This window comes from Arachis hypogaea, chromosome 9, assembly GCF_003086295.3.
Source record: "Arachis hypogaea cultivar Tifrunner chromosome 9, arahy.Tifrunner.gnm2.J5K5, whole genome shotgun sequence".
Lineage (NCBI taxonomy): Eukaryota > Viridiplantae > Streptophyta > Magnoliopsida > Fabales > Fabaceae > Arachis > Arachis hypogaea.
Window position 1 is genome coordinate 29,475,500 of NC_092044.1, and position 9,697 is coordinate 29,485,196.

General features: G+C 38.5%; 1 non-coding gene across 1 annotated transcript; it reads left to right on the plus strand.

The window, feature by feature from the left end:
- Nucleotides 1-623: 623 nt before the first annotated feature.
- On the plus strand, nucleotides 624-731 carry LOC112713947 (small nucleolar RNA R71). The gene has a single exon (XR_003158906.1). It is a non-coding gene; the product is annotated as a small nucleolar RNA R71 (small nucleolar RNA).
- The last annotated feature ends 8,966 nt before the right edge of the window (nucleotides 732-9,697 follow it).

The following is a 9,697-nucleotide window of genomic DNA, read 5'->3' on the forward strand; positions in this document are numbered from 1 at the left end:
ATGAAACTTTGAGTGGTTTTGATTAGATCAGAGACCATGGTTGCTAAGTCAGAGGTATTCTGCTTAGAACTCTCTGTCTGTTGCTAAGAAGATGATGGAAAAGGCTTGCTATTGCTAAACCTGTTTCTTCCACCATTATTATTGTTGAAACCTTGTTGAGGTCTCTGTTGATCCTTCCATGAGAAATTTGGATGATTTCTCCATGAAGGATTATAGGTGTTTCCATAGGATTCTCCCATGTAATTCACCTCTTCCATTGAAGGGTTCTCAGGATCATAGGCTTCTTCCTCAGATGAAGCCTCTTTAGTACTGATTGGTGCATTTTGCATTCCAGACAGACTTTGAGAAATCATATTGACTTGTTGAGTCAATATTTTGTTCTGAGCCAATATGGCATTCAGAGTGTCAATCTCAAGAACTCCTTTCTTCTGACTAGTCCCATTGTTCACAGGATTTCTTTCAGAAGTGTACATGAATTGGTTATTTGCAACCATTTCAATCAGCTCTTGAGCTTCTGTAGGCGTCTTCTTCAAATGAAGAGAGCCTCCAGCAGAGCTATCTAAAGACATTTTGGATAGTTCAGAGAGACCATCAAAGAAAATACCTATGATGCTCCATTCAGAAAGCATATCAGAAGGACACTTTCTGATTAATTGTTTGTATCTTTCCCAAGCTTCATAGAGGGATTCTCCTTCCTTCTGTCTGAAGGTTTGGACTTCCACTCTAAGCTTACTCAATTTTTGAGGTGGAAAGAACTTTGCCAAGAAGGCATTGACTAGCTTTTCCCAAGAGTCCAGGCTTTCTTTGGGTTGAGAGTCCAACCATGTCCTAGCTCTGTCTCTTACAGCAAAAGGGAATAGCATAAGTCTGTAGACCTCAGGGTCAACCCCATTAGTCTTGACAGTGTCACAGATTTGCAAGAATTCAGCTAAAAACTGATGAGGATCTTCCAATGGAAGTCCATGGAACTTGCAATTCTGTTGCATTAGAGAAACTAATTGAGGCTTAAGCTCAAAGTTGTTTGCTCCAATGGCAGGGATAGAGATGCTTCTCCCATAAAAGTCGGGAGTAGGTGCAGTAAAGTCACCCAGCACCTTCCTTGCATTGTTGGCATTGTTGTTGTTTTCGGCTGCCATAGGTTCTTCTTCTTTGAAGAATTCGGTTAGGTCCTCTACAGAGAGTTGTGCCTTAGCTTCTCTTAGTTTTCTCTTCAAGGTCCTTTCAGGTTCAGGATCAGCCTCAACAAGAATGCTTTTGTCCTTGCTCCTGCTCATAAGAAAGAGAAGAGAACAAGAAAATGTGGAATCCTCTATGTCACAGTATAGGGATTCCTTGAGGTGTCAGAGGAAAAGAAAAATAGAAGACAGAAGTAGAAAATTCGAACTTTATTCAAAGAAGATGGAGTTCGAATTTTGCATTTAGGAATAGTGTTAGTCCATAAAATAGAAGGATGTGAGAAGAAGGGAAGTAATTTTCGAAAATCAAGTAAAAGATTTTGAAAACATTTTGAAAAACACTAATTAATTTTCGAAAATAAAAGTGGGAAAGAAATCAAGTGATTTTTGAAAAAGAGTTTGAAATTAGAAATCAAAAAGATTTGATTGAAAACTATTTTGAAAAAGATGTGGTTAAGAAGATATGATTAGTTAAAAAAAGTGTGATTGAGAGGATATGATTTGAAAAACATTTTAAAAAGATTTGATTTTGAAAATTAAAAACTTGGCTAACAAGAAAAGATATGATTCAAACATTAAACCTTTCTCAACAGAAAAGGCAACATACTTAAAATGTTGAATCAAATCATTGATTGATAGCAAGTATTTTTAAAAATAGAGAGAAATTGATTTTGAAAAAGATTTGATTGAAAAGATATGATTTGAAAAAGATTTGATTGTGTAAAAGTTTGAAAACTGAAAAAAAAATCTGCATTAAAAACAAAATCTTCCCTCTTGTGCCATCCTGGTGTTAAACTCCCAGAATGGTGCACATTCTGGCGTTTAACGCCCAAAACTATACCCTTTTGGGCGTTAAACGCCCAACCAGGTGCCCTGGCTGGCGTTTAAACGCCAGTCTGTCCTTCTTCACTGGGCGTTTTGAACACCCAGCTTTTTCTGTGTAATTCCTCTGCTGTATATTCTGAATCTTCAATTCTCTGTATTGTTGACTTGAGAAGACACAAATTAAAAATATTTTTGGATTTTTTTTATAATAAGGAAAAATCAAAATGCAACAAGAATCAAATAACAATGCATGCAAGACACCAAACTTAGCAGTTTGTATACTACTGACACTAATGAGAATGCATATGAGACACACAAAACACTCAAGTCAAGAGAATTCAAAGATTAGAGTAAGAAATCATCAAGAATTATTTGAAGATCCTTAAGACACATGAATGAATGCATGCAATTGACACCAAACTTAACATGAGACTAGTGTCTCAACAAGAAACATAGAATATTTTTTTGTTTTTATGATTTTGTAATTTTTTTTTGCTTTTTCGAAAATTAAGTGGAAAAAGAAAATAAAGGTATCAAAATTCTTAATGAGAATTCCAGGAATCAGTGCAATGCTAGTCTAAGACTCCGGTCCAGGAATTAGACATGGCTTTACAGCCAGCCAAGCTTTCAAGGAAAGCTTCGGTCCAAAACACTAGACATGGCCAATGGCCAGCCAAGCCTTAGCAGATCACTGCTCCAATAGCAAGATTGATAGAAATCAACAAGCTCTTGTGATGATAAGTTGAAACCTCGGTCCAATGAAATTAGACATGGCTTCACAGCCAGCCAGATTTCAACAGATCATCATGAAACTCTAGAATTCATTCTTAAGAACTCTGAAGAAAAAAATACCTAATCTAAGCAACAAGATGAACCGTTAGTTGTCCATACTCGAACAATCCCCGGCAACGGCGCCAAAAACTTGGTAGCGCGAAATTGTGATCACTACAACTTCGCACAACTAACCAGCAAGTGTACTGGGTCGTCCAAGTAATAAACCTTACGCGAGTAAGGGTCGATCCCACAGAGATTGTTGGTATGAAGCAAGCTATGGTCACCTTGTAAATCTTAGTCAGGCAAACTCAAATGGGTATGGTGATAAACGCATATAACATAAAGATAAAGATAGAGATACTTATGTAATTCATTGGTAGGAATTTCAGATAAGCGTATGAAGATGCTTGTCCCTTCCGTCTCTCTGCTTTCCTACTGTCTTCATCCAATCCTTCCTACTCCTTTCCATGGCAAGCTTAAGCAAGGGTTTCACCGTTGTCAGTGGCTACCTCCCATCCTCTCAGTGGAAATGTTCAACGCACCCTGTCACGGCACGGCTATCCATCTGTCGGTTCTCGATCAGGCCGGAATAGAATCCAGTGATTCTTTTGCGTCTGTCATTAACGCCCCGCCCTCAGGAGTTTGAAGCACGTCATAGTCATTCAATCATTGAATCCTACTCAGAATACCACAGACAAGGTTAGACCTTCCGGATTCTCTTGAATGCCGCCATCAGTTCTAGCCTATACCACGAAGATTCCGGTTAAAGAATCCAAGAGATATTCACCCAGTCGAAGGTAGAACGATGGTGGTTGTCAGTCACACGTTCATAGGTGAGAATGATGATGAGTGTCACGGATCATCACATTCATCAAGTTGAAGAACAAGTGATATCTTAGAACAAGAACAAGCGGAATTGAATAGAAGAACAATAGTAATTGCATTAATACTCGAGGTACAGCAGAGCTCCACACCTTAATCTATGGTGTGTAGAAACTCCACCGTTGAAAATACATAAGAACAAGGTCTAGGCATGGCCGAATGGCCAGCCTCCCAATGATCTAAGATAGCATAAGAACAAAGGTAGCTACCAAGATATGTCAATACAATAGTAAAAGGTCCTACTTATAGAGAACTAGTAGCCTAAGGTGTACAGAGATGAGTAAATGACATAAGAATCCACTTCCGGGCCCACTTGGTGTGTGCTTGGGCTGAGCAATGAAGCATTTTCGTGTAGAGACTCCTCTTGGAGTTAAACGCCAGCTTTGGTGCCAGTTTGGGCGTTTAACTCCCATTTTGGTGCCAGTTCCGGCGTTTAACGCTGGGATTTCTGAGGGTGACTTTGAACGCCAGTTTGGGCCATCAAATCTTGAGCAAAGTATGGACTATCATATATTGCTGGAAAGCCCAGGATGTCTAATTTCCAAAGCCGTTGAGAGCGCGAAAATTGGGCTTCTGTAGCTCCAGAAAATCCACTTAGAGTGCAGGGAGGTCAGAATCCAACAGCATCTGCAGTCCTTTTTAGTCTCTGAATCAGATTTTTGCTCAGGTCCCTCAATTTCAGCCAGAAAATACCTGAAATCACAGAGAAACACACAAACTCATAGTCCAGAAAAGTGAATTTTAACTAAAAACTAATAAAAATATACTAAAAACTAACTAGATCATACTAAAAACATACTAAAAACAATGCCAAAAAGCGTACAAATTATTCGCTCATCAATGACATTTGAAGAACGGACGAAAAATAATTTTTAACAAAAAAGTTATGCGTGTTTAAAGTTTAGGGTTAAAAACTAAATTCTGCAAAAGTTGCAAAAAATTTAGGTCATGCCATGCGTACGCGTGAGGGGTGTTACAAAAGTGAAAAAGTTTTGTACGCATATTATGCGCATGCACAAAAGCAAGGTCATGCATACTGATAAATCCACATTTCATAATATTTATTTGCTCTATTAGGGTGGATTTAATCAACTTTTCTTGCGTCTATCTATTGAAATAGCATAGTTTCATGATTTCTTCCTAAATTGTGCTTGAAAGTAAAAAACATGCTAAATGTTTTTTAGGCCTAATAATTAATAAACTCCATTCACTTTAATCCCATTTGATCCCTTGATGTGTTTTCTAAGTAATTTCAAGTTTCTAAAGTAAGTATGGGTTGAAGAAGTGAGAAAAGAGCATGCAAAAGAGAAGAAACCATGAAGAAATGGAGTTTAGAAGTTTCAGCAGCCATGCGTACACACAGTGATGCGTGCGTACACATAGGTGTGAGCTCATGGCGACGCGCACGCGTATGCGTGAGGGTGAATTTTGTCAAGTCATGCGTACGCGTGACCCTTGTCATGTGAGCTCATTAATTGCAATTTGCTGGGAGCGAATTTTGGGCTTCCAAAACCCAGTCCAACTCATTTATAAAGCTATTTCAAGCCAAAGTGAAGAAGAATGAAGGGAGAGCAATTTGGTTTAGGTTTTATCATGTTTTAGGTAGTTTTCTAGAGAGAAGCTCCCCCTTATCTCTAGAATTTAGGTTTTCTTAGTTAATTTCTCTTTAATTTTAATCTTTAATTCTTGTTGTAGTATAGTTTTATTTATGTTTTTCATGCTCTCTTGTCTTGATCCTCTTCATTTCTTTTATTATTTTCTCAATTTTACCACTTTTATGTTTATGAACCTTTATTGATTTTAATTTTCATTTAATGCAATTTGATGTTTTTATATTTATTGTTATTTAATTGAGTTGCTATTATTATATTGCTGCATTTGGTAGTTTTAGATTTTATTTTTATTGCAATTTAATATGCTTTTATTTCCATGCACACCAAGTGTTTGATAAAATGCTTGGGTTAGTTTTTCATACTCTTGGCTTGAGATTGAGGACTTTGGTAACCTTGAGTCATTGATGTCCATTCTTGATTGATATATTAGGGTAGTTAGTTAATTTAGTTTCCATTGACGCTAGTCTTTCACTAAGCTAATTAGTGAGTTGACTAAGACTTATGGATTGAGATTAATTATGCCTATTTGACTTATCCTCAATGTTAGGGTTGACTAAGTAGGATTGACTCTTCATAATCATCATATGTTTGTGGTCAATGGTTAGGATAGGTAACCTTAACTCTCATTCCTTGCCAAGAGGTTTCTTAGCACTTCAATTTTCCTTTCTTTTGCTTTATTGCTTTAAGTTTCATTCCTTGCATGCTTGTTTCATTCCTTGCTATTTACATTTCTTGTCTCATGCCATCAAACTCCTATTTCTCCATAGCCACTAATTGAGCATTTCATTGCATTCCTAGGGAGAACGACCTGGAATTTAAACTCTCGGTTATTTGGTTTAAATTGTGACAATTCTTGAATTAAACTTTGATTGAGAGTTAATTGTTGGTTTGGACTATACTAGCAACAAAGAAATTCTTTTTGGTGAAATTCTAGATCAACACTAATTTTTTATCAAGTTTTTGGTGCTGTTGTCGGGAAATTGCAATGGTGTTATATTCTTGTCTAACTTAAAGACAATAAATAAAAGTGCTAGGTGGGAGACACCCCACCATGGTAACATCCTTCTAACTCTTTTCTTCTTTTAGCTTTTGTTTAGTGCATTTTATTTTTCTTAGTTTGCTTAGTTTAATTGAATTCTAGGCTTAGTTTAGTTGCATTTTTATTTTGATCATGTGGTTTTGAGGAATAATATGTTTTGGGGTTGAAAAGCTATTTTGGATGTCGTGTTTGATGCCTTGAAGGCACTAACATTTTTGGAAAAAACAGAGCATGTGCGTGTGCACACACCTGTGCGTACGCGCACCAACCCCAAATTATGTATCTTGTGCGCACACACCAAACTGTGCGTACACACACCCCCTTGCACACATTCTGTTGGGAGCGCTCGCACACCCCTGTGTGTTCGCGTCTCCTTCTTTTTGCTTCTTGTGCGTACGCACGGACCTGTGTGTGTACGCACAGATGTCGAATTGGGCGTTAAATTTTGCCGTTTTATTTTCCCAAAAAAATGCCCTTTTGTGCTTACGCACACCTTCCCACCACGCCCTTGCCCAGAGCATTCGCATGCATAAGTGCGTACACGCAAAATTTTCAAACCTGCCCATCACGCGTACGCGTGACCAACGGGTACGCGTCGCCTTCCATTTTCTCATTCTCACGCGTATGCCTGCCAAACGTGTACGTGCCGATCCCATTTTCGCAAGTCCCACGCGTACGCGTGACCTCCTCCCCTATTTCACATACTCTTCTTTTCTCCTCTTCTCTACATTTCTTCTTTTCTTTTCTCTTCCCCTCTCTTCTTTCCCTCCCCTAACCACCATCCACCACTATCATCCACCACCCACCATACTCTCATCTAGTTAGTTAGTTAGTTAGTTAGTTAGTTAGTTAGTTATTTAGTTAGTTAGTTTAATTTTCTATTTTGGTACTAAGTGTTGGATTATTACTTTGATTTGCTGATTCTATTGAGATATTGCTGCTGATTACTGAATGGAAGCTATTTTAGCATCATTGTTGTTGCTGTTTATTGTTGGACTTCTTTGTTAAGGTTATAAATTGTTGCTTAGTGGTGCATGCCAAAAGCAGGTTTGGAATTTCTCAAGATAGAGTATCTCCGTTGCAAGTATAGTCCAAACCAAACAATTGACTAACATCTATCAAATTTTAATTCAAAGATGTCACAATCAATACAAAATAGTCAGGAGTTTTAAGTCCCAGGTTGTCTTCCCTAAGAGTTGCAAATGAAGTGCTCAATTATTGGCTATAGGGGAATGAGATTGATGGCAAGGGGTAAGAAATGTAAATAGCAAGAAATTAAGTAAGCATGCAATAACTAAATATCGAAGAAATTATATCCAAGGCAATTAATCAAAGAAAAGGGGAATTCAAATCCTAGGAAACCTCTTGGCAAGGATTGAGGGTCAAGGTTATCTATCCTAGCCATTGACCACAAATAAATGATGATTATGATGAAGAGTTAATCCTATTTAGTCAACCCTAACATCGAGGATAAGTCAAATAGGCATAGTTGATCTCAATCCACAAATTCTAGCCAACTCTATTACTGGAAGTCTTAGAGTTAGTGGAAACCAAATCAACTAACTACTCTAATATATCAATCAAGAATGGACATCAATGACTCAAAGTCACCAAAGTCCTCAATTCCAAGCCAAGAGTGAGGAAAAACTAAGTAAAAAATAAGCCAAGCATTTTATCAAACACTTGGTGTGTGATGAGCGGATAATTTGTATACTTTTTGGCATTGTTTTTAGTATGTTTTTAGTATGATATAGTTAGTTTTTAGTATATTTTTATTAGTTTTTAGTTAAAATTCACTTTTCTGGACTTTACTATGAGTTTGTGTGTTTTTTTGTGATTTCAGGTATTTTCTGGCTGAAATTGAGGGACCTGAGCAAAAATCTGATTCAGAGACCAAAAAGGACTGCAGATGCTGTTGGATTCTGACCTCCCTGCACTCGAAGTGGATTTTCTGGAGCTACAGAAGCCCAATTGGCGCGCTCTCAACGGCTTTGGAAAGTAGACATCCTGGGCTTTCCAGCAATATATAATAGTCCATACTTTGCCCAAGATTTGATGGCCCAAACCGGCGCTCAAAGTCACCTACAGAAATTCCAGCGTTAAACGCCGGAACTGGCATAAAATTTGGAGTTAAACGCCCAAACTGGCATGAGAACTGGCGTTTAACTCCAGAAAAGGTCTCTACACGAAATTCCTTCATTGCTCAGCCCAAGCACACACCAAGTGGGCCCGGAAGTGGATTTTTCTGTCATTTACTCATTTCTGTAAACCTTAGGCTACTAGTTTTCTATAAGTAGGACCTTTTACTATTGTATTGGGGTCTTTTGATCACTTTAGATCTCTAGATCATCTTTGGACATTTTAGTTCTTAGATCATTGGGAGGCTGGCCATTCGTCCATGCCTAGACCTTATGCTTATGTATTTTCAACGGTGGAGCTTCTACACACCATAGATTAAGGTGTGGAGCTCTGCTGTACCTCGAGTATTAATGCAATTACTATTGTTCTTCCATTCAATTCTGCTTGTTCTTGTTCCAAGATATCACTTGTTCTTCAACTTGATGAAGGTGATGATTGATGCCCATCACCATTCTCACTCATGAACAAAGTGACTGACAACCACTCTTGTTCTACAAGCATTTGAGGCTTGGTGAATATCTCTTAGATTCCTGATTGCACGATGCATGGTTGATCGCCTGACAACCGAGTGCTCGCCTGACAAACGAGCCAACCATTCCGTGAGATCAGAGTCTTCGTGGTATAGGCAGGACCTGATGGCGGCATTCAAGAGAATCCGGAAGGTCTAAACCTTGTCTGTGGTATTCTGAGTAGGATTCAATGATTGAATGACTGTGACGTGCTTCAAACCTGTAACCTACTGGGCGTTAGTGACAGACGCAAAAGAGTGATTCTATTTCGGTAGGGGAGGGAACCAACCCGGTGATTAGCCGCACTGTGACAGAGTGCATGAGCATTAGTTTTCACTGCGAGGATGGGAGGTAGCTGCTGACAACAGTGAAACCCTATACGAGCTTGCCATGGAAAGGAGTAAGAAGAATTGGATGAAGGCAGTAGGAAAGCAGAGAGACGGAAGGGAAGGCATCTTCATACGCTTATCTGAAGTTCCTACCAATGAATTACATAAGTATCTCTATCTTTACCTTTGTGTTATTTTCGTTCATCACTATATCCATTTGAGTTTGCGTGACTAAGATTTACAAGATGACCATAGCTTGCTTCAATACTAACAATCTCCGTGGGATCGACCCTTACTCACGTAAGGTTTATTACTTGGACGACCCAGTGCACTTGCTGGTTAGTTGTGCGAAGTTGTGTAATGCCATGGTATTGAGCTACCACGTTTTTGGAGCCATTACCGGGGATTATGA